At 39.6% G+C, this 24989-nt stretch overlaps 1 long non-coding RNA gene across 2 annotated transcripts in view; it reads left to right on the top strand.

The window, feature by feature from the left end:
- LOC138751825 (uncharacterized) overlaps nt 1-22886 on the top strand; it is a 108784-nt gene extending 85898 nt beyond the window's left edge. For both annotated transcript variants that reach the window (XR_011350210.1, XR_011350211.1), the window contains one exon: nt 22704-22886. This is a non-coding gene — a long non-coding RNA (uncharacterized lncRNA). The remainder of the gene's footprint in view (nt 1-22703) is intronic.
- The last annotated feature ends 2103 nt before the right edge of the window (nt 22887-24989 follow it).

Raw genomic sequence — 24989 nt, 5'->3', positions numbered from 1 at the left:
TGTGATGAAAGCAGTCAGTATATTTTCCACAGTGCACCTTTTGATAGGGTACTCAACAACATGCCAAATGTTCTCGGAGTCCTTGGAAAGCAGAGGCATTGGTCTTTTGTAATATGCACTCCAGGAATTTGAAGGTTAAATGAATGTTTATCATACAGTGTGATCACAAAGGGTGGCCTGGTTAGTGTGGCACTATTACAGTTTCCTTTCCTCTCATCCTCTAAAAATGTATGCGATCAGTTGGTTAATTGAGTGTAATTGGCTGGGATGGGTTTCGATTACCTAAATCAGCTTCCACCGTGTTGTAAATGAATTTTAAAATGTTATTAGACTCTTCAGCACCCATACCCCCACCCTCCGAGACTTCACTGACTGCAAACCGCCCATTTGAACTCATTTATTTTATTCTCTGTATGTGGCCCTCAACTTTATCAATCACCCACACACTAAATGCACACTTCAGAGGCTAATTAACCTACCCACCACCACATCTGGAATGTGGGAGAAAAACAGAGTGCAAACAACGTGGTCACAGGGAAATGTATGAACTCCACACAGGCAGCACCAGAATTCAGGGTTTAACTCGGGCCCACGGAGCTCTGAGACCCGCTCCCTCATTTTGGAGATAGACTTCTTAATGTTCAGGGAATAAATTTTAAAAGATTGGAGCCATACAGTCACTGAGCCAAACAGCATGGAAACAGGACCCAATTAAACCAATCCGATGCCATTCTTCATTTTTATTATCCTCAGATTCATATCAACTGCCCCCAGATTCCACCACAAACCTAAACAATTGGGGCAATTTACTGAGGCCAATTAACCAACCAAGCTGCATGTCTTTTGGAAAATGAAATGAAACTGTAGAAGCTGAAGAAAACCCACGTTGTCACGACTACATGCAGACTGCACAAAGAACTCTAGGGCAGGCTTGAAACCAGGTCTCTGGTGCAGGGTCTCAATGGTACCACAGGCTGGACCAATGAGCCACACTCTCTGGATGAAGACACACAAAACCTTGAACTATTTTTCAAACTCATGAAGGACATTATTTTCTGCAGCACATCTGTGTGTCTTAATATATTTATGTCGCACTCAATGCATTTCTGAATGTCGCACCTTGGGTTAAAATTACTTCCTTGTGATAGACCAGGAGTACGTGATGAGAATGGAGCAGCAGGATCAACTTACAGTGAATCTTAGTTCCATGATTTTATGTCAGAATTTGCAGGATTACAGGAGAGGTGGCACTCCTGGGATGTGGGTAAAAATTAAAACAGTATAGGTCGAGTATGCCGTATCCAAAGTTACAAAAGCCTAAAGTTCCGAAAGCCAAACTTTTTTAGCACCGACATGGCATCACATGTGGAAAGAATTTCAACACCTGACTTGCCCATATGGGGTTCTGATACTCTGTTGGCACCAGTTTGATTACAATAACAGGAAAAAAAAAGAAGTCTTTTCTTCTGGCTGGAAAGATGAGAAATGGACCCAGGTCCAAGTCTTCAGCATCAGCTGCAGCCAGATTCGGCCACGTCGACTTCATTCTCAACATCAGGTGCAGTGTCTTCCATATTAAAGAAGTTGCCTCAGGCTCCCAGGCAGGAGCGGGGACCGCGGGTTTGCGGGGACCGGCCTGTGCAATCATCAAGAGGGGAACTTCTATCGCCCCTGTCTGAAACAGCCACAGCTGGGAAGACATGATCAGAGGACCAGCAGTTCTGCTTTCAGATCCGCGGCTCTGCTGTGTTCATTGTACTGGAGCTCGGGCTCCCGGGCAGGAGTGTGGACCTCGGGTTAAATGTTTAAATATCAGATGCGTTGAATGGAATCCTTCCTGTTCCTTCCAGTTTGTTAAAAGAAAAATATTGATGACTTTGTTAATACAGTGTGGAATGGACTTGAAAATAAAAGGAACACAGTGTTGCTGGCAAAAGATAAGCTGCCTTCAGAAAATGAAATTGAGTCTTGCCTGAGAAGGCGATGAGAAGATGCCAGAAGTTCAAAAGTCATGATGAAAGCAGAAGATTTAAAGGTAAAACAGAAATTAAAATGTGCCAAAACTGAAGTGCAGAAAACGGTATTTGACTCATGACAAGCTCATGGTTTTTAGAACCTGAAAATAACGGACTTTACCGATCCATGGTTCTTGCACAATAAGCAACTAATTTGTGCTTTGGACACAAAATCCTGGAGGAACTTAGTAGGTCAGGCAGCATCCATGGAAGGAGAAAAGATACTCGGCATCTCCGGCTGAACCTTGAATTGGGAATAGCAGGCGACTGAATAAGGAGATGGTGGGAAGGGAGGAGCGTGGGCTGGGAGCTGATTGGTGAACACAAGTGGGGATGGGGAAGAAATGGCAAATCATAAGAAGTTTGGCAGTGATGGGGAGATAGAGGAAGAGGGACTCTGATGGTGGAAAGAAAGAAGGGGAAATGGAGGAAGGAAGGTGTGGGTGACAGGAGGAGAAGGGGAAAGAGAAGGAAAGAGGACAGAGGAGACAGATGGTGGATGGGGAAGGAGGGGGGATTGAGAAAACAATGGAAATGGAAAGTCAATGTCGATGCCATCTGGCTGGAGACTGCCAAGACAGAATATAAGGGGATGTTCACCCAATTTGTGAGTGGCCTCAACCTGGCAGTAAGTGTAGAGTAGACTATAGACGGACATGTTGATATGGGAAAGGGAAATGGATATAAGTGGCTGGTCACTAGAGTATCCTGGAGCAAAGAACAAAACACTTTAATACCTCATCTCATTTGCTTAAGGTGGGGGCTGAAGCAGATGTCATATTCGTGGGCCTCAACTCACAGGATCTGGTCTTGTTTGAACCCCATGGAAACTGGTAGGTAGCGGAGAACAGGATTTTGAGTCCTGCTTCATTGATAAAACCTTGTTGCTAGGAAACAGTTGTCAGCCTCCCACTGTGCATTCAGTAGGAATGGCTAGGAGAGCATCATGGAACCGGATGAGAATCGATCATTTGGACCCTTCATGACCAAAAGAAAATGACAGTCCCACCCATTCATTAATTTCGCTCTTGCCTGTTTAATTTCGACCAGCATTTGCTCGGAGGTTGACACAGGCTGGAGCAGCAAATGCAACTGAGAATTTGGGGTTTGTGTCGACAGGGTCCACCATCTCTTTAATCAGTGGAATGATAGGAAGGCTGATATGTAATGCTTAATGTAATTATTCAACAGAGAAGAAGATTTAAAACAGAACGGCTTGCAACTTGAAGTAGAAAATAAAAACAGTGCTGCTTTCACATACTTGCTGCCCTTTAGAATGCATGTACTGTTCTTGGATGGACAAACAAGACCATTAATTTTTAAAATCTAGGATTCAGTTCAAATGGATGTAATTATTTTTCTCAGTTATTAGCCAGGTCAGCTGAATCCCCAGTCAATGGTTTCATTGTTGTTTAACTCTTCTCTACCAGTTCAAGTTCATATCGGCCTTATGTTCCTTTTCCTTTGCTTCTACAGAATGTAGGTGTCACAGGTCAGACCAACAATTACTGCCCACCCTTGAGAAGACATGGTGAGCCATTCTCTTGAACTGTTGTAATCCTTCTAATGAAGATTCTCCCACAGTACTACTGGCGAGGGACTTCAACAATTTAGTCAAGGATTTGCGAGGTATTTCCAAGGCCGGATGATAATGCAACTTGAGGAAGGCCTGTAGGTTATTGTCTTCATGTACCTGTTGGTCTTGTCCTTTTTTTTGTGGTTGAGAGCTGCATGTAACTGCAGTCCATTGGCAGGTGGAGCGCACTACAGCCACTGTGTTCTAGGGATGGAGGGAATGTCTGCACAGGGCAGAGAGCAATACGCAAAAGTGCTAGATGAACTCAGCAGGTCACTCAGCATCTATACAAAGACAAGGGTTGCAAACATTTTGGGCCTGAGCCTTTCTTCACTGCAGGATAGAGACGAAAGAAGACAAGCACCAATCTCAAAATAAGGGTCCCAAGCCAAAACATTGTCTGTACTTTATATAGGAAAGATAATGAATATTTCAGGCTTGAGCCATTCATCAAGGTTGATTGTGTCATGCCTTACTGAGGGGCTCAAGCCTGAAATGTTGGTTAAGTTATACCTTGATGAAGAGTTCAAGCTTGAAATGTTGGTTACATATCATTATCTTTGCTATATAAAGTGTTTAGGTTGCTAAGTTTCTCCAGTGTTTTGTTTTTACTTCAATGACTGCATCTGCAGACTTTCATGCTTTACGCCAAAATATTGGCTGCCCACTTCCCACCACTGATTTTGCCTAACCCATTGAATACTCTAGCTTCTCTTTCGTTTGCTCTTGAATGTCTAAGGAGGATGGATCAGGTACCAGTCAAGTTCAGTGCTTTGTCCTGAGTTCTGTACGGGTTTCTTTATTTACATAATTCTTCTGATAATTATACTGCTCCTCGAAATACATAACGCAATAGTGTCACTGGCACTGTAACAACGCTGCGCTAACCGCTAGGCTAACCATGCCGACCCTTAAATCTGACCACCAACCACAATGCCAACCCAACCCATATAAATCCCAATGTCTAAGTTCAGATTATCCCACCCAAACCCCCCCCCTTCCCCTAGATATCTGTTTTCTGCTCTCCAGCTTCTCAGAGGGGTCACCCATTGGAGTCCAGTGTGAGGATCAGACCCTGCAGTAGGATTGGAATCCCCCCTGGAATTCTGCATAGAACGTATGTGGTCCTGTGATCTCCTTGGGAACATTTTCTGATTGACTAGAGGCTGAGCAGTCAGCCAGAACGAGAATGTCAGCCTCACAGAGTCAATAGAAGCACACTTTAAAGTCTCCATAGTAACTGAGAAAAGCAAATATTCTGGGGATCTGACTTGAAACTATGCCCTCACCCACCCCATTTCATTGACACAGTATTTTGGACAATGCCAAATTCAAGTTTATTGTCCTCTGAGTGTACATTGGCAACCCGAAGATTATATTATACTGTATTTTATAATCACAAATATATAATTAAATATATAAATATTTGGGGGCAATTCGTTCATTTACAGGGATAGTTCTTCAATGTGGGAAGAATCTATATCCCAGCCTGGCAGTCACGATTTACCTCTTTCATTATGGTAGTGGGTCAAAGATACTGTGTGAAGGGGGAAGGGTCTTCTATGATCTTTTTGAGCCTTATTTAAGCAACACTCCGGGTAAATGTTGCAATGCTGTCCATATTTTAGAATTGAACCAATAAACAAATTAGTGCGAATTCTGTGAGTAATTTATAGAGTGTACCTAAGCTGTTTTCTAGCTGGTGCTAGAAAAAACTCACCAGGTCCTATGGCAAAGGCACAGAACCAATGTTTCAGCCCTGTGCCTTTTATGAAGATATGAGCAAAACCAGGCAGACACCTGAATAAAATAGTGGATGGTGGGGGGGCAGGTTTCGGGCTCAGGCCTGAAATGTTGGTTATGTTTCTTTGCCATAAAGAATGCTGCCTGGTCTGCTGAGTTTCTCCAGCACTTTGTTGGATTAAAACCAGAATTACAGCATCTGCAGACATTCGTGTTTAATGACAATACAGAAGATAGAACATCACAGCATTGTACTGGCCCTTCAGCCCATGGTGTTGTACTGACTAAATATGTTAGACTCCTCCTGAAATTGGAAAGTTAAGTTGCTCAATCATAAACTGGAGTCCTAAGTTTAAAGAAAGGAAAATGTGAAGGTATAAGGAATGAGATAGCTGTGATAGATTGGAACCTTTTTAAAAACCTAACAATGGATAGGAACAAATGCAGGAATGTTCTTTTCTGAAGCTAAAACACAAAATAAAAAGTAACCCAGATGAGAAGGCTTTGGAGGTCAAGAACATAGTTAAGAAGCTCACAAAGTGGCTGAAGGGCATGGATAGAAGCAGAATCTGGTCTTGAGATAAACCATGATTGTTTTGGAAACTGGGCTAAGCTGAAAGGATTGAATGTCCCCCTCCATCTATTTTTCTGTTTTCTACTATTTTTCAAAGTCTACAAATGGAGACTTGATCAATATAATATGGTCAACAGTGACCTTTAACTTCAAAATAGGAACTGGCAGCCAGCCAAGACACTGTGGCTGTGGGAAAGGCAAAAGCTTCTAGTGAGAGGTGCAGCACAGTTAGTGTAGTGGTTAATATAGCGCTGATACAGTGACAAGGGTTCATATCCAGTGCTGCCGGTAAGTACATTCTTCCGTGTGTGCGTGAATTTTTTCCAGGTGCTCTGGTTTCCTTCTACCCTTCAAAAATGTATTGGAGGGGTGGTGTAGGTCAGTTGGGTGTATTTGGGCAGCATGGGCTTGTGGACTGAAAGGGCCTGTTACTGTGCTGTATGTCTAATTTAAAAAAAAATAATTTAAGCAAAGTCAAGGTTCACATATGAAATGGAATGATAGCCTCCATAGATTGTTATGATCTTGTGTTGAATCAGTAGAGAAGTCCATTCCACTGTATTTTCAGTTGTACCAGTCATTTATTAAAGAAGTTATAACCATATAACCATTTATGGAGCGGAAACAGGCCATGTTGGCCTTTCGAGTTCGCACCGGTTCACTAGAACAACTCCATTAGCTCAAACCTCCCACTCTCCGCCAACAACCCTCCAACCCCCTCACCTCCATGTGAACATCCAACCTTCTGTTAAATGACAGAAAGGACCCTGACACAACTATCTCATTCGGAAGATCATTCCATTCTGCCACCACTCACTGAGTGAAAAAGCCACCTCTAATATTTTTCCTAAATTGTTTCCCCCTTACCCTTAACTCATGGCCTATTGTTCCAACCTCCCCTGCCCTCAGGGGAAAGAGTCTGTTTATGTCTAGTCAATCTATTCCTTTCATAATTTTAGATATGAAGTTCTGATCAATGATATGTTATTTCCAATGTTTTCTGTTTTGTATTTTACTTTGGTTTTCCAGAATTTACAGTGTTTTTTTTGGTGGGGGAGGAATTCTGGTCATTGTAATGGGTTTCAAATGTATTTAACTAGCAGCGAAATAGCTTGTTATCAACTGTAGCTTTTCTAGACACTTAGCTATTATGATACATGAAATGATCTAAGTTGCTAACTGTGATGGAATTGTGTTATTATTAATCTTTAGCAATATTATATATATTTCTTAGAAAAGGTTTTGTAGGTAGACAAGGACACACATACACTTACACGCGGAAACCACCTTGGAAGTCAAAATGTATTCTAATCCATTGTTTGAAGCTGTGTAAACATCCATAAAAATGAAAGGAAGTCTGTTATAAAAATTTTAAAAAAAAGAATGAGAGAGAATTTTTAAACCAAGTGATAAAGTGTTAATTCTATTCCCAATAAATTCTAATCTTCTTGGGTAAAACTTTCAGGACTGTATGAGATAAATGAAGTCAATTACATAGTTAAAACACCTGATCGGAGACATAAAACACAGTGTTGCTATGGCAACATGTTAAAACCTTATTTTGAGAATTTGGATTTTAGCAAGCAGTATCATTCACCAGAGGTATTAGTTCTTGACAAAATTGAGGAGATTCTTTTGACGGTCATGTAAAACTGTGGTTCTCAACCTTTTTCTTTCCACTCACCTACGGCTTTAAGTATTCCTTATGCCATAGGTGCTCTGTGATTAGTAAGGGATTGTTTAAGGTGGTATGTGGATGGAAAGAAAAGGTTTGAAAACCACTGTTTTAATTGTACCTAATTGACTCGTTATGTGCACCGTCTAGAGGAAATTGACCAATGACAATTTTTATCAAGCAAAATATTTCAATAATAATTGGGTCTAGAGCAATGATTCTCAAACTTCCCTTTCCACCCACATACCACCTTAAGCAATCCGTTACCAATAACAGAGCACCGATAGCATAGAGATTACTTAAAGTGGTATGTGAGTGGAAAGAAAAAGTTTTAGAACCATTGTTTTAGAGCATACTTATATTTATATTGATAATTTGGTCAAGGGGAATGAAACCAGGGAACTCTCTATGATTGCATGAGAGAAATTGTTCAATAAGCTTTTAGAAGTAAACCTTGTTAATTTAGCTACAAGTGAATTTTGTCATACTACAGGTACTTACCTTGGTTGTTGTTGGTCAACGAAAATTGTCATCTGTCCAGGTGAAGGTTCAGACAATTTCTGCATTTCCCATACCCATGGGTTATAAAAAAGCTATTAGGATTACTTTAGGAATGATAGGGTATTACAGAAAGTTCTGTAAAAACTTTGCTGATCTCACTCTTCCTTTGAATAACCTTTTGAAAAAGGGTGAAAAGTTTATTGTCAACTATTTGACAGAAAGCATTTGACAAACTCAAAGCCATGTTATGTCACAAGCCTTTGCTTAAGTCAACTGACTTTGAAAAGCCATTTTCTTTAGCAGTTAATTCTAGTGATGAAGTGACAGGAGCTGTCTTATTTTAAAAAATGGCTGTGATAATATTGAACATCAAATGGCTACCATATCTAAGAAAATCAATCAACATCAAAAGAATTATTTTACTATTGAAAAAAAATTATTATCCCTTGTATGAGCTTTGCAACATTTCAAAGTTTTCATTTGCAATGCTATGGGACTGATTGTGGTTTACACTAATAACAATCCTTTAGTGTTTTTGATTAAAATAAAAAATAAAAAACATGATTATTATTAAATTGGAGTTTTATTTGCCAGAATATGATTTAATGATAACTCATATTAAAGGCAAGAATAATGTGATTGCTCATTGTCTTTCAAGATGTTGAATTTTCATGTTGTTTCTTCAATATTTGTTTACATTATATTGTATAACATGAAAATGTAACATCTACTAGATTACATCTTAACTTTTTGATCTTTATAAAGCTCAAATTTTTCCTGTTGGAAGGAGGTTTGACAGAATTGTGTTATTATTAATATTTAGGAAAATTATATATATATTTCTTAGAAACGGCTTTGTAGGTGGACAGGGACACACAAACACACACACACACACACACACACACACACACACACACACACACACACACACACACACACACACATTTGCACATAGTGGGGTTAAGTTTAGAGTTAAGTAAGATATTATATTATTAATAGTTATTAATAAAAATTGTTGTTTTGATGATACCATCATCTTGGTGAATTTCTATTGCTGCTGGTTAGGTCATAAGAGTAACAATTTATGAGTACATAGCCTAACTCCCCTCCACAGAGCCCATCTGGGCTAAATGCTCTCCTGCCATTTCCAGAATCAAGTCAAGTCACCTTTATTTATTGTTCATATCATCCTCACATGGTAAAGACAAGATAGTGTTTCTCCAGAACTATGGAGCACATTTACATAAATATAAGTTAGAAGAAAAGTCAAGCACATTAAAATATTAAGATATATAGAATATAGAATACACTAACCACATTGCTTGGAGGAATAAAACTGTTGCCCTATCTGGATGTAAGGGCCTTAGTGCTATGGTAAATAGGAACAAAGGAAGTAGGAACAGGAGTAGGCCAAAAATGGCCCATCAAGCCTGCTCCGCCATTCAATACGATCATGGCTGATCTAATTTATGACCTAACTCCACCTACCTGCCTTCTCCCCATATCCCCTAATTCCTCTATCATGTAAAAATTTATCTAACCGAATTTTAAATATGTTTAATGAGGCAGCCTCAACCACTTCCCTGGTTAGAGAATTCCAAACATTCACTACTCTCTGGGAAAAACTATTTTTCCTTATCTCTGTCCTAAATATACTCCCCCAAATCTTGAGACTGTGTCCTCTCCTTTTAGTTTCCCTGGCCAGCTCAAAAAACCTTCCTACATCTATCCTATCCATACCTTTCATAATCCTATATGTTTCTATAAGATCTCCTCTCATTCTTCTGAACTCGAGCGAATACAATCCTAGATGATTTAATCTTTCATCATAAGTCAACCCCTTCATCCCAGGGATCAACCTAGTAAACCTCCTCTGGACCATCTCCAAAGTCAGTATATCCTTCCTCAAATATGGAGACCAGAACTGGACACAGTACTCCAGGTGCGGTCTCACCAGTACCTTATACAGTTGCAGCATTACCTCCCTACTCCTGAATTCAATTCCTCTAGTGATGAAGGCCAACATTCCATTTGCCTTCTTTTTTTTTTTTTTTTCTTTTTTTTTTTTTTTTTTTTGCAATCATAAGAGCTCATATTTAATTTGTTTGAAATGTACTGGTTTTTTTTGTTTTTTTTTAAATTTTTTATTTTTCACACCATAAATCACAATAGCCATGATATACACTTTTTCTTTTCCACACATTTACAGTGACTTTTTCTCCCTCCCCCCTCCCTCCTCCCAAGCCACCCCCCCACCCCCCCCCCCTCTCATCCATTTTAGGTATACAATCTAGGTTGCATTAATTCAGTTAGACAATGTTGTCATTCAACCGAAATACACCAGAAATTCTACTGAGTCCATTCTTTTCTTTTCTTCTCCTTCCATCAACTTAGGTAATGTTTGTTCCCGGTAGGTTTTCGCTATTGTATTTAATGTAAGGCTCCCATACTTGTTCGAATATTTCAATATTATTTCTTAAACTATATGTTATTTTTTCTAATGGAATACATTTATTCATTTCTATATACCATTGTTGTATTTTCAAATTATCTTCCAATTTCCAGGTTGACATAATACATTTTTTTGCTACGGCTAGGGCTATCTTGACAAATCTTTTTTGTGCATCTTCCAAGTCAATTCCAAATTCTTTATTTTTTATGTTACTTAGGAGAAAGATCTCTGGATTCTTTGGTATATTGTTTTCTGTTATTTTATTTAATATCTGATTGAGATCATCCCAAAATTTTTCTACTCTCTCACATGTCCAGATTGCATGAATTGTTGTTCCCATTTCTTTTTTACATCGAAAACATCTATCAGATACTGTTGGGTCCCATTTATTTAACTTTTGCGGTGTAATGTTTAGTCTGTGTAACCAATTATATTGTATCATACGCAGCCTCGTATTTATTGTATTTCTCATCGTTCCAGAGCATAACTTCTCCCATGTTTCCTTTTTTATCTTTATATTTAAATCTTGTTCCCATTTTTGTTTAGTTTTACCATTTGTTTCCTCATTCTCCTTTTCTTGCAGTTTAATATACATATTTTTTATAAATCTTTTGATTAACATTGTATCTGTAATCACATATTCAAGGTTACTTCCCTCTGGTAAACTCAAGTTGTTTCCTAATTTATCTTTCAAGTAGGATCTCAGTTGGTAATATGCCAGCGCTGTATCTCCAGTTATATTGTACTTATCTCTCATTTGTTCAAAGGATAAGAATCTACTTCCTGAAAAACAATTTTCTATTCTTTTAATCCCTTTTTTTTCCCATTTTCTAAAGGCAAGGTTGTCTATTGTAAAAGGGAGTAGCTTATTTTGCGTCAATATTAGTTTTGGTATTTGGTAATTTATTTTATTTCTTTCTACATGAATCTTCTTCCATATATTGAGGAGATGGTGTAATACTGGAGAAGTTCTATGTTGTACCAATTTTTCATCCCATTTATATAATATGTGTTCAGGTATCTTTTCCCCTATTTTATCTAATTCTAGTCTCGTCCAGTCTGGTTTTTCCCTTGTTTGATAAAAATCTGATAGGTACCTTAATTGTGCGGCTCTATAATAATTTTTGAAGTTTGGCAATTGTAAGCCTCCTTGTTTATACCATTCTGTTAATTTATCTAGTGCTATCCTCGGTTTCCCCCCTCTCCATAAAAATCTCCTTATTATTTTCTTTAACTCTTTGAAGAATTTTTCTGTCAGTTGTATTGGCAATGCCTGAAATAAGTATAGTATCCTTGGAAAAATGTTCATTTTAATACAGTTTATCCTTCCTATCAGTGTTAGTGGTAGCTCTTTCCAATGCTCTAAATCGTCCTGTAATTTTTTCATTAGTGGATTGTAATTGAGTTTATATAATTGGCCTAGATTTTTGTTTATTTGCACACCTAGGTATCTTATTGCCTGCGTTTGCCATCTGAATGGGGATTCCTCCTTAAATTTTGAGAAATCCGCGTTATTCATAGGCATTGCTTCACTTTTATTTACGTTTATCTTGTATCCCGACACTTCTCCATATTCCTTCAATTTCTTATATAGTTCTTTTATTGATAGTTCTGGTTCTGTTAAGTACACTATCACATCATCCGCAAACAGACTGATTTTATATTCCCTGTCTTTTATTTTTATTCCTTTTATATTATTATCTCTTCTTATCGATTCTGCTAGTGGTTCTATAGCTAGCGCAAACAATAATGGTGATAGTGGGCATCCCTGCCGCGTTGACCTGCTTAAGTTAAATTGCTTTGATACATGTCCATTTACTGTCACTTTCGCTAACGGTCCCTTATATAATGCTTTAATCCAATTAATATACTTCTCCGGTAAACTGAATTTTTGCAATACTTTGAACAAGTAATTCCATTCTACTCTGTCGAAGGCCTTCTCTGCGTCTAAAGCAACTGCTACTGCCGGTGCTTTATTTCCTTCTACTGCATGAATTAAGTTAATAAATTTACAAATATTGTCTGTTGTGCGTCTTTTTTTGATAAATCCAGTTTGGTCTAAATTTACCATTTTCGGTACCTGTTCTGCTAATCTGTTCGCTAATAGTTTAGCTATTATCTTATAATCTGTGTTTAGCAGAGATATTGGTCTATATGACGCTGGTGAGAGTGGATCTTTCCCTTGTTTTAGTATCACTGTAATTATTGCTGTTTTACATGAATCTGGTAAGTTTTGTGTCTCATCAATCTGGTTGATTACATCCAGGAGGGGCGGTATTATTAGGTCTTTAAATGTTTTGTAGAATTCTATTGGGAGTCCATCCTCTCCTGGTGTCTTATTATTTGGTAAATTTTTTATTATCTCTTGTATTTCTACTGTTCCAAATGGTTCTGTTAATTTATTTTGTTCCTCTATTTGTAGTTTTGGTAGTTCAATTTTAGTCAAAAATTCATCTATTTTCCCTTCTTTCCCTTCGTTTTCGGTTCGGTATAATTGTTCTTAGAATTCTCTGAAGTTTTCCTTAATTTCTTTTGGATTATATGTAATTTGTTTGTCTTTTTTCCTTGTTGCCAATACCATTTTCTTAGTTTGCTCTGTCTTAAGCTGCCATGCTAAGATTTTGTGTGTTTTTTCACCTAGTTCATAATATTTCTGTTTTGTCTTCATTATATTCTTCTCCACCTTATATGTTTGTAATGTTTCATATTTTATTTTTTTATCCGCCAATTCTCTTCTTTTGGTTGTATCTTCCTTTATTGCTAATTTTTTTTCTATGTTTATTATTTCCCTTTCCAACTGCTCTGTTTCCTGGTTATAGTCCTTCTTCATCTTGGTTGCATAACTTATTATTTGCCCTCTAATGAATGCTTTCATTGCGTCCCATAGTATAAACTTATCTTCCACTCATTCCGTATTTACTTCAAAGTACATTTTTAATTGTTTTTCAATAAATTCTCTAAAATCCTGTCTTTTAAGTAGCATGGGGTTTAATCTCCATCTATACATTCTTGGAGGGATGTCCTCTAGCTCTATTGCCAATAACAGGGGTGAGTGGTCCGATAATAGTCTAGCTTTATATTCCGTTTTCCTAACTCTCCCTTGAATGTGGGCTGATAACAGGAATAGGTCTATCCTTGAGTATGTTTTATGTCTAGTCGAGTAGTATGAGTATTCCTTTTCTTTTGGGTTTTGTTTCCTCCATATGTCCACAAGTTTCATTTCTTGCATTGATTTAATTATATATTTGGTTACTTTGTTCTTCCTGTTAATTTTTTTCCCCGTTTTATCCATATTTGGATCCAAATTCAGATTGAAATCCCCTCCTATTAGTATGTTCCCTTGCGTATTAGCTACCTTCAAAAAGATATCTTGCATAAACTTTTGATCTTCTTCGTTAGGTGAATATATATTAAGTAGATTCCAAAGCTCTGAATATATCTGACATTTTATCATAACATATCTCCCTGCTGGATCTATTATTTCCTCTTCTATTTTAAATGGCACATTTTTGCTAATTAATATAGCCACTCCTCTTGCTTTTGAATTATACGATGCTGCTGTTACATGTCCTACCCAATCTCTCTTTAATTTCTTGTGCTCCAATTCAGTTAAGTGTGTTTCTTGGACAAATGCTATATCTATTTTTTCCTTTTTCAGTAAATTTAGTAGTTTCTTCCTTTTAATTTGGTTATGTATTCCATTAATATTTAGAGTCATATAGTTCAGCGTAGCCATTTTATATTTTGTTTATCTTCTCTTTCCGTTTTTCCATCATTACCTTTCCTCCTTTTCCAATTCTGTTTTCTTATTTTCAACTCTTTACCAGACAACATTCCTACAACATCCAACATTTTCCTTATTCTCCTATTTCTATCTTCTTTATCCCCAATCTCCCCTTCCCCTCCTGAGTTGCCCTTTATCCCTTGTCGGACAACCACATCTCCCCTCTCCATTTGGATTTGCGAATCCACTCGCAAGCGTCAACTGATTTTGCAGTGACCGCTCTTTTCCCCCACCCAGCCCCCCCCAGAAAAGATTTCGCTTTTTATATGTCACAAAGGTCACTCTTTTAATTCCCTCCTTATTCTCTCTATTCCATTACCTTCTCTTATTAATTCTTGTCTATACTCTCTATGTTTTCCTCTAATTACAGATACTTTCACATATGCCCATTGTCTCTATTCACTCTTATACCTCTTTACCCGCATACATATCAATCGTGGTCATTTTTACCCTCCTTACCCTTCTTCCTCCCTCAGTCTATTTTTGTCTTTACCCACATACATATCAATCGTGATAATTTTTGCTCTCATTACCCGTCTTCATCCCTCAGTCTATTTTTGTAATTGTTCTGCAAATTTTCGTGCTTCTTCTGGATCCGAGAATAGTCTGTTTTGTTGTCCTGGAATAAATATTTTCAATACCGCAGGATGCTTCAGTGTAAATTTATATCCTTTCTTCCATAAAATCGCTTTTGCTGTATTGAACTCTTTTCTCTTCTTTAGGAGTTCAAAGCTTATATCTGGATAAATGAAGATTTTTTGCCCTTTATACTCCAGTGGTTTGTTGCCCTCTCTTACTTTTTCCATTGTCTTCTCCAGTACCTTTTCTCTTGTAGTATATCTTAGGAATTTTACTACAATAGATCTTGGTTTTTGTTGTGGTTGTGGTTTAGGGGCCAATGCTCTATGTGCCCTTTCTATTTCCATTTCTTGCTGTAGTTCTGGACATCCTAGGGCCTTAGGGATCCATTCTTTTATAACCTCCCTCATATTCTTGCCTTCTTCATCTTCCTTAAGGCCCACTATCTTTATGTTATTTCTTCTGTTATAATTTTCCATTATATCTATTTTTTGGGCTAGTAATTCTTGTGTCTCTTTAGTTTTTTTATTAGATTCCTCCAATTTCTTTTTTAAGTCTTCTACCTCCATTTCTGCTGCTATTGCCCGTTCTTCCATCTTGTCCATTTTTTTCCCCATTTCTGTTAAGGTCATATCCATTTTATTTATTTTCTCTTCTGTGTTGTTTATTCTTCTTCTTAAATCATTGAATTCCTGTGTTTGCCATTCTTTAAATGACTCCATGTATCCTCTAACAAGAGCAAGTATATCCTTTACCTTGCCTTTCCCTTTATCTATTTCACTGTACTCTTCCTCTTCTTCTTCCTCTGGGTTGACCATCTGTTGTTTCTTTGCTGCCTTTTCCTCCTCTTCTTTCTTGTTTCCATTGTCTTCTGTGGTCTCTTCTTGCTGCAGGTGTTCTGCAGCTGTCGTTGCCGGCTGTGGAGATCGAGTCCCCAGCTGGTCCCCCCTCCCGTCGGTGTGTTTTTTTGCATGCGCATCGCGCATGCGCGAGGAGTCGCGCATGCGCGGTTGCGCACTTTTACTCGGCTCTGTGAGCCATTGTTGTAGTTCTTTTTCTACCGACCTGAGGTAGTGGGGCCCTCTCTCCACAGCGGGCCTCTTCGGACAGGTAAGGCCTTCACCTTTTTCCTCCGTTGTCTTCTCTTCCTCTCTTCTTTCCGTTGATTTTGATTTTTCTCCTTTTGTCTCCATCTTCTTTCCACCTTTATACTCACTTTTCTTTAACTTGTATTTCTGTGCCTTTGTATTTTCTCTTGTTTTTCCCGACTTTTCTGGAGAGGGCTGGAGTTCACCGTCCGGCCACTACTCCATCACGTGACTCCTTCCCATTTGCCTTCTTAATAACCTGCTGCACCTGCAACCTAACTTTTTGCGATTCATGCACAAGCACTCCCAAGTCCCTCTGCACAACAGCATGCTGTAGTTTTTCACCCTTTAAATAATATTTAGCTCTTTTATTTTTCTTGCCAAAGTGGATAACCTCACACTTACTAACATTGTACTCCATCTGCCAGACCTTTGCCCACTCATCCAACTTAACTATATCCCTCTGCAGTCTCTCCACATCCTCATTACAATTTGCTCTTCCACTCAATTTGGTGTCATCTGCAAACTTGGCTACACCACATTTTGTCCCCTCCTCCAAGTCATCAATGTAAATGATGAACAGTTGTGGGCAACACTGACCCCTGCGGCACCCCACTTACCACTCTCTGCCAACCTGAAAAACTCCCACTTATCCCGACTTTCTGCCTCCTGTCAGACAACCAATTTTCAATCCAGGCCAATAGACTTCCCCGGACTCCACTTTCTTGTAACTTACTGAGAAGTCTCTTGTGCGGCACCTTATCAAACGCTTTCTGGAAATCCAAATATACAACATCAACCTGTTCCCCTCTATCCACCGCACCCATTATATCCTCAAAGAATCCTAACAAGTTTGTCAAACAAGACCTTCCCTTTCTAAAACCATGCTGCATCTGGCTGATTGAACCCTTACTTGCCAAAAGTTTCACTATTTCATCTTTAATGACGGCTTCAAGCATTTTTCCAACTACAGACGTCAAGCTAATTGGCCGATAATTTCCAGTCTTCTGCCTACATCCCTTCATAAAAAGTGGCATGACATTTGCTGTCTTCCAGTCTGCCGGGACCTGCCCAGAATCCAAGGAATTTTGGTATATGACCACCAATGCATCAACTATAACTTCTGCCATTTCCTTCAGCACCCTTGGATGCATATCATCAGGACCAGGTGATTTGTCTGGCTTTAGTCCCATTAGTTTGTCCATCACTACTTCCTTTGTAACAACTATTTTATCAAGGCCCTCCCCAACATTCGCATCCTTAACTCCGCACTTGGGCATGCTGGACCTGTCTTCCACCGTGAAGACTGACACAAAATATTTGTTTAATGCCTCGGCCATTTCCTCATTTTTTGCTACCAGTTTTCCTTTCTCATCCTCCAAGGGTCCTATGTTAACTCTGGCCACCCTCTTCCATTTTATATATTTATAAAATTTTTTGCTTTCTGTTTTTATATTTTGTGCCAATTTACTTTCATAATCCTTTTTCCCATTTCGTATTACCCGCTTTGTAACTCTTTGTTGTCTCTTAAAGTTTTCACAATCTTCCAGTTTCCCACTGCTCTTTGCAGCTTTGTACACCTGCGCCTTCAATTTTATACTCTCCTTTATTTCCTTTGTTAACCATGGTTGATTTTTCCCTCCCTTGCTGCCCTTTTTCCTGACTGGAATATATTTTTGTTGAGCATTACAAAATATTTCTTTGAAAATCTTCCACTGTTCCTCAACTGTTTCATCAATTAGCCTGTGCTCCAAGTCCACTCTGCCCAATTCTTCCTTCATCCTATGGTAGTCACCCCTGTTTAAGCATAATATATTAGTTTTAGATCTAACTATTTCCCCTTCCATCTGAATGAGAAATTCAATCATACTATGATCGCTATTTCCCAGATGGTCTCTGACTTTTTTTTTTCTTTGGCTTGGCTTCGCGGACGAAGATTTATGGAGGGGGTAAAAAGTCCACGTCAGCTGCAGGCTCGTTTGAGGCTGACAAGTCCGATGCGGGACAGGCAGACACGGTTGCAGCGGTTGCAGGGGAAAATTGGTTGGTTGGGGTTGGGTGTTGGGTTTTTCCTCCTTTGACTTCTGTCAGTGAGGTGGGCTCTGCGGTCTTCTTCAAAGGAGGTTGCTGCCCGCCAAACTGTGAGGCGCCAAGATGCACGGTTTGAGGCGTTATCAGCCCACTGGCGGGGGTCAATGTGGCAGGCACCAAGAGATTTCTTTAGATAGTCCTTGTACCTTTTCTTTGGTGCACCTCTGTCACGGTGGCCAGTGGAGAGCTCGCCATATAACACGATCTTGGGAAGGCGATGGTCCTCCATTCTGGAGACGTGACCCATCCAGCGCAGCTGGATCTTCAGCAGCGTGGACTCGATGCTGTCGACCTCTGCCATCTCGAGTACTTCGACGTTAGGGATGAAAGCGCTCCAATGGATGTTGAGGATGGAGCGGAGACAACGCTGGTGGAAGCGTTCTAGGAGCCGTAGGTGGTGCCGTTAGAGGACCCATGATTCAGAGCCGAACAGGAGTGTGGGTATGACAACGGCTCTGTATACGCTTATCTTTGTGAGGTTTTTCAGTTGGTTGTTTTTCCATACTCTTTTGTGTAGTCTTCCAAAAGCGCTATTTGCCTTGGCGAGTCTGTTGTCTATCTCATTGTCGATCCTTGCATCTGATGAAATGGTGCAGCCGAGATAGGTAAACTGGTTGACCGTTTTGAGTTTTGTGTGCCCGATGGAGATGTGGGGGGGCTGGTAGTCATGGTGGGGAGCTGGCTGATGGATGACCTCAGTTTTCTTCAGGCTGACTTCCAGGCCAAACATTTTGGCAGTTTCCGCAAAGCAGGACGTCAAGCGCTGAAGAGCTGGCTCTGAATGGGCAACTAAAGCGGCATCGTCTGCAAAAAGACTATTACATCATTTACTCTACCTATCTCATTGCACAACACTAGATCCAGGAGAGCATTTTCTCTTGTGGGTTCCTTAACATGCTACTCAAGAAAGCTATCGTGGATGCATTCTATGAAGTCCTCTTCCAGACTCCCACGACCAATTTGATTTTCCCAATCTATGTGGAAGTTAAAGTCCCCCATGACGACTGCCTCACTTATCTCTCTATTTATTTCCTGTGCCACTAAACTACTGTTATATGGTGGGCGATAGATAACACCCAACAATATTTTTTTCCCTTTGTTATTCTTTATCTCTACCCAAATGGACTCAACATTATGCTCTTTAGATCTTATATCATTCCTCACTACTGCCTGGAGCTCATCTTTGATTAAGAGTGCAACTCCACCTCCCTTACCATCCTGTCTATCTCTTTGCATCACCTGATACCCTTGAAATTTTAATTCCCATTTAGGGTCACCTTGTAGCCATGTTTCCGTGATGGCTACCAAATCATAGGCATGGGTACTGATTTGCGGCTCAAGTTCACTAACCTTATTTCTAATACTGCGGGCATTCAGATAAAGTGCCCTTATGCTCTTTGTCCTTTTAATATCTAGTGACTTCTGTAACCTTTTCTTTTGATTTTTCTGCCCACTATTTTTCTTTGTAATTTTCTTAACACTATCATTGACCTGAAAACTCACTGCACCATCTGATTTTTTACTTTCGCCTCCCAACATTACTTTTCCTGGCCATTACTTTATTTTCCCTACCCTTTTCCCTATCACTCTGGTTCCCACACCCCTGCCAAATTAGTTTAAACCTTGCTCCACTGCTGTACCAAACATACTTGCCAAAATGTTGACACCTTTTGGATTTAGGTGCAACCCGTCCTTGTAAAGATCATGCCTTCCCCAAAAGAGATCCCAATGATCCAAGAAGCCAAATCCTTGCCTTGTACACCAGCACCTCCTACCAAATGGCAGAGCAGTTTACATGAGGGGTGTGCGGAGGCCCTCTCAATGTTTATTGCCTTTCACCTGCATCAAGTGTTGTAGACGTCCTTCATGGTAGGAAGAGAACCACCAATGATCTTTTTCCCTGACTTCACTATCCTCTGCAGGGTTTTATGATCCGAGGTGGTGCAGCTTCCAAACCAGGGTGAGATGCTATTGCACAGGATGTTTCCAACCCATCCTCTGTAGAATGTAGAGAGGATGGAGGGTGGGAGATGAACTTTCTTCAGCCTTCAAAGAACATAGAGATGCTGCTGGGCTTTCTTAGCTTTCGAGCTGGTCTTAAGGGACCAGTGCTCTTGATGACCTCAATGGTGGAGCTGATAAGGGTCAGTGGCGTGTGATCCCATGGGCAACAACCATCTCTTGTCTTATTAATGTTCAGAGACAGGTTGCTAGCTCCGCACCAGTACATTAGCAACTGCACCTCATTTCTATTCATTGACTCATCCTTCTTACTAATCAGGCCCACCATGGTCGTCTCATCAGCGAACTTGATGATGTGGTGCGAGCTGTGTTTAGCCGCTCAGTTGTGGGTCCGCTGAGCGAAAAGCAATGGACTGAGCACGCAGCCCTGGAACATGGTGGCCATGCTCAAAGAGTAATTATCCAATTAAGCAATGGAATGTTGATAAGCATATTGGTAACTGCTGCCGTCTCTGGAATTTATAATATATTGGTTTAATTAAATTCTGATATGAAAACGTATCACACAGTTTCTGCATAACCACATCATTCTGATCTGCAACACTCTGCATTAACAAGATGACTTTAAACCTAATTTAGTAGCATCCAATGTTTCCGCAAATGCCATTATGGAAATTAATTGAGTATGAGGATTTTACAAAATCATGGATTTGGGATCTGCTGGTCTATCAGTTAGGGCAACAACAAGATGAGTCAGGCAATCTATATAATTACGAGCTGGAGCACTTGAATGCTACTGCGTGTAATGTTCCATGCCATTTAAGTTTTAAGCCATTGACTCAATTTCATCACAGTGCACCTGCAAACAAAGTGTAGCAAAAAGCAATCATATATTTCATTTACCAATTCTTTTTAATGAAGCTTGCTTTTGTACAAGTCATTGCATCATTATAATTAAAACATTTGAAAGAGTTGGCCTCATTGCCTATGCAGAAGCATATGCTATGGTGCTATGCCCAACTGCAGGTATCAAAATAAATACCATTTTCAGACTTCAAAGGAAATAGGACAGCTATTGAGGTCAACCCTCTCACATGGAATAGAAAAGAAATAAGCAATATGCTTTAGAGTGTTCCTTAGAAGAAGACAGTTTAAAAAAATAATGCAGGGACTGGGAATATGATATCAGATTGGAGATAAAAGCACCAAAAGCTACATTGGTTTTTAATGAGAGATTTAAATTTAATAATGGATGGAGGATGCTTCATCCCAGAGAAAAAGTTTGTTCATTTCATTCAAGTAGGTATAATTCTTATTCGAGAACTGATTTGTTTTTAATCTCAGCGCAAATGCAAGCTAGTATTCTTATAAAGCGACGATTTTATCTGATCATTTGCCTTTATTATGCCTGATATGGAGAAAATGATTTATAGATGGAGATTGAATTCTTTATTATTTTGAAAAGAAAATATTTTTGTGTGTTTGCCAGAATGCAAATTCTGACAATTTGTGATATGAATTTGAACTTGGAAAGTGATAAGTTTATTATATGGGATGCTTTGAAAGCATAAAGAGGTTAAATTATAAGCTTAACTTCTAAAATTAAAAAGAAGTATATGAGAGAGATTGAACAATTAGAAAGAAAAATAACAGTTTTGGAAAAGGGTGTTCAAAATCAGGGATCTGAAGATAAGCGTAGGCAATTAATTAATAAAAGAACTTCAATGTAACACTTTACAAACTTACAGAACAGAGAAAGCCATTACGAGAACAAATCAAAGATAACATGAATTAGGTGAGAGATCATATAGAGTACTTGCTTGACAATTAAAAGTGGAACTGGTCTTGAGAATAATTAATGCAATTAAAAAGGATACTAATGCTTTACTTAGTTTAAAAAGTTTGAGATTTATTTATTTATTTATTTGGAAGAGGAAACAGAACTGAATGCTCCTTTTACTTGGGTAGAGGTGAGGGAAGCTATGAGCTCACTGCAGATTAACAAGTCTCCAGGAGAAGAAGGATTCCCATCTGAATTTTATAAAGAATTTAAAGATTTATTAATTCCTATTTTTATGGAAGTTCTAGATTAAGTTTTAGAAATCCATACTCTCCATAGAATAATTTTCAATGGCAATAATTACAGTGATTCCTAAAAAATGATAGAGACCCTTTAAAACTTCATATTATAGATTTATTTCATTATCAAATGAACATAAGAACACAAGAACATAAGAAATAGGAGCAGGAGTAGGCCATCCAGCCCACTGAGCCTGTTCCACTATTCAATAAGATCATGGCTGATCCGATAATTGACTCAACTCCACCTACCTGCCTTTTCTCCATATCTCTTAATTCTTTTTTTATGTTAAAATCTATCTAACTGTAACTTAAAAAATGTTTAATGAAGGAGCTTCAATGGGTTCCCTGAGAAGAGAATTCTACAGATTTACTAATCTCTGGGAAAAACAGATTTTCCTCATCTTCGTCCTAAATCTACTCCCCTGAATTTTGAGGCTGTGGCCCCTCATTCTGGTCTCACCTACCAGTGTAAACAATTTTTCTGCCTTTATCTTATCTATCCCTTTAATAATTTTATATGTTTCTACAAGATCTCCTCTCATTCTTCTGAATTTGAATGAAAATAATCCCAAATGTTTTAGTCTCTCCTTGTAGGTCAACCCGCTAATCTCTGGGATCAACCTGGTGAACCTCCTCTGGACTGCCTCCAAGGCCAGCACATCCTTCCTCAAGTATGGTGACCAGAACTGTACACAGTAATCCAGATGCGGCTTCACCAATACCTTGTATATTTGCACTATGACCTCCTGTAATGGAGGATTAAAACCATGTGCCAAGATGCTTTTTGCTTATATGGAACTGATGACACTGGGTCCACACTCAGGTCACCTTACTTTCAGAACTAGCAGATGTAATTAAACTCAGCCATGGGGATTTATCTGAAGATACACTTTGAAATGGAATTCCACTGAGAGGCCCAGGGAAAGCAGTTGTCAAATGCAACACTCTGAAATTGACGAATTGGTCACAACCTGTCTTGCTCGAGAAGTTTTAATAAGTCTTTGTATCCACAAGATAAACCAGGAAATCATAACATCCTGGTTCCATAATAATTAATCTTCTAAATTGTAGAATATAATGTTCAGTTTTGATTTTGACTGACAAATGTTAGAAGGAGTAGACGCATGATTAATTGATTTTGGGGTATATAAGCCTGTGGTCCTGCTGCTGAAGTTTAGACTCTCTGAGGGGTGGGAACACCCCTTGTCAAGAAGGAAGAACAGCCAGAGTCCGAGCAACGTCCCGGTCAGGGGAGGTGGAGAAGCTGCTACCGGCATCCTGACAACCTACTACAAGTGTGCAGTCGTTGCCTCGCTTCGGCAGTTGGGACCAGTCCAAGCGTTGATAAGTATAGTTGGGAAGGGCTTGCATATTGTAGAGTGAAATCAGCTTTTGAATTAGTAATAAAAATTTGTATAAACTGAACTGCTCTCGGTGTGTGTGTCTATTTTCTTTCGGTAGCTCAAACACTGTGACCAATCTAAAATGAACAAAATGAGATGTATAAGTTTACCCAAGACAATTGGCGCAGCGAGCAGGGTTGGTCTCAAGATGTTTCGCCGAAAGAAAGAGGTGAGCCCTGAGCAGTTCTTGATTCCTGGATGGACTTCCAAAGACGATGGGTTTGGCATGTTGGCCAATACCCTGTCTTTGTTGGGACCACCCATTAGTTGGGATGAGAAGTTAGACCCATCAAGTGCACCTCTGGGAGAGCGAGTTGCCACTCTCCTTCGAGAAAGTAAATTTCCTGATAAAAAGGGGACGCTGACGAATGGTTTTTGGTTGCTGGCCACACCATTACGCCACTCCGTTCAGCGTGAAGCAGAATTAATTCAAAGAGAAGTAGAATCTCAGTGCAAAAGAAAGTAATTAGAGAAGGAACCAGAAGCCATGCGACAATGCTGTTCCATGATGAGCGAGATTGTTCGCACCCGTCAGGACAGAGCCAAAGAATGGGAAGATAAGCATGTCCAAATGATCTGCCGTAATATTAAACTCCGGCAGCAGCTCTCTGCAGATAAGGAAAGGCATGGAGTAGAACCCGATCCATATCGTATTCATGCCATGATAAGGAATGGTGACGATCCTGATGTAATTGAGGATTGGGATGGGAATATCTGGAATGATGACAATGGTAATAATGCAGATACTCCTCAGCATGTGTCTAACATACTACCCTCTCCACCTGCTGTTCACGCCCGCCCTATAAGGCAGCAGACTTCCCAAACAGACGGAAGGGGGGATGATGTAAGGGTAGAGATTGAAGGGATAGATACCCCGGTCTCCCAAGTAGACCCAGGGGAAAATACCCAAACACCTGCTGATGCTCTATGGCCTACTCCCTCTACGGGATGGCCTCGACCTCCTCCCCTAGACTGGGTGGAGGGCCCTGCGGGCCAAAGTAGGAACAGGGGTCGGAAACAGTCAATGATACGTGACTTCTCTATAAAAGAACTGGCTGCCATTGGAGATCGATATAGGCAAAAGGCAGGAGAAACTCTGGCAGCCTGGCTCCTGCATGTCTGGGAACAAGGGGGGTGGGGTAATGTATTTTTAACCCCTGAGGAATTGTTGGGATTAGGAACATTATCTACTGATATCAGGGTCACTGCTGAGCTGCGGGGTAGAGGAAGAGAGGTGAATTACTTACTTGCCACTCTAGGGGATGCCCTGCTATGAGTATACCCATCACCAGTAGATTGGGATTTACATTTGCAGAACAATTGGAGAACCCCCAGAGGAGGATATAGCAGTAATTCGTCAGCAGGCCCTGGCCTCTGCCTTGTATGCAGGGCGTTTGAGGCTGTGGGTACATGGGGGGAGCCCTGAAGAAGAGATATTCATGGCCGGAATGCATACCCGATTGG

Source organism: Narcine bancroftii, chromosome 1, assembly GCF_036971445.1.
Source record: "Narcine bancroftii isolate sNarBan1 chromosome 1, sNarBan1.hap1, whole genome shotgun sequence".
In the NCBI taxonomy this organism is placed as follows: Eukaryota; Metazoa; Chordata; class Chondrichthyes; order Torpediniformes; family Narcinidae; genus Narcine; species Narcine bancroftii.
The sequence above is the reverse complement of the archived record's forward strand: the minus strand, read 5'-3'. Positions and strand labels throughout refer to the sequence as shown.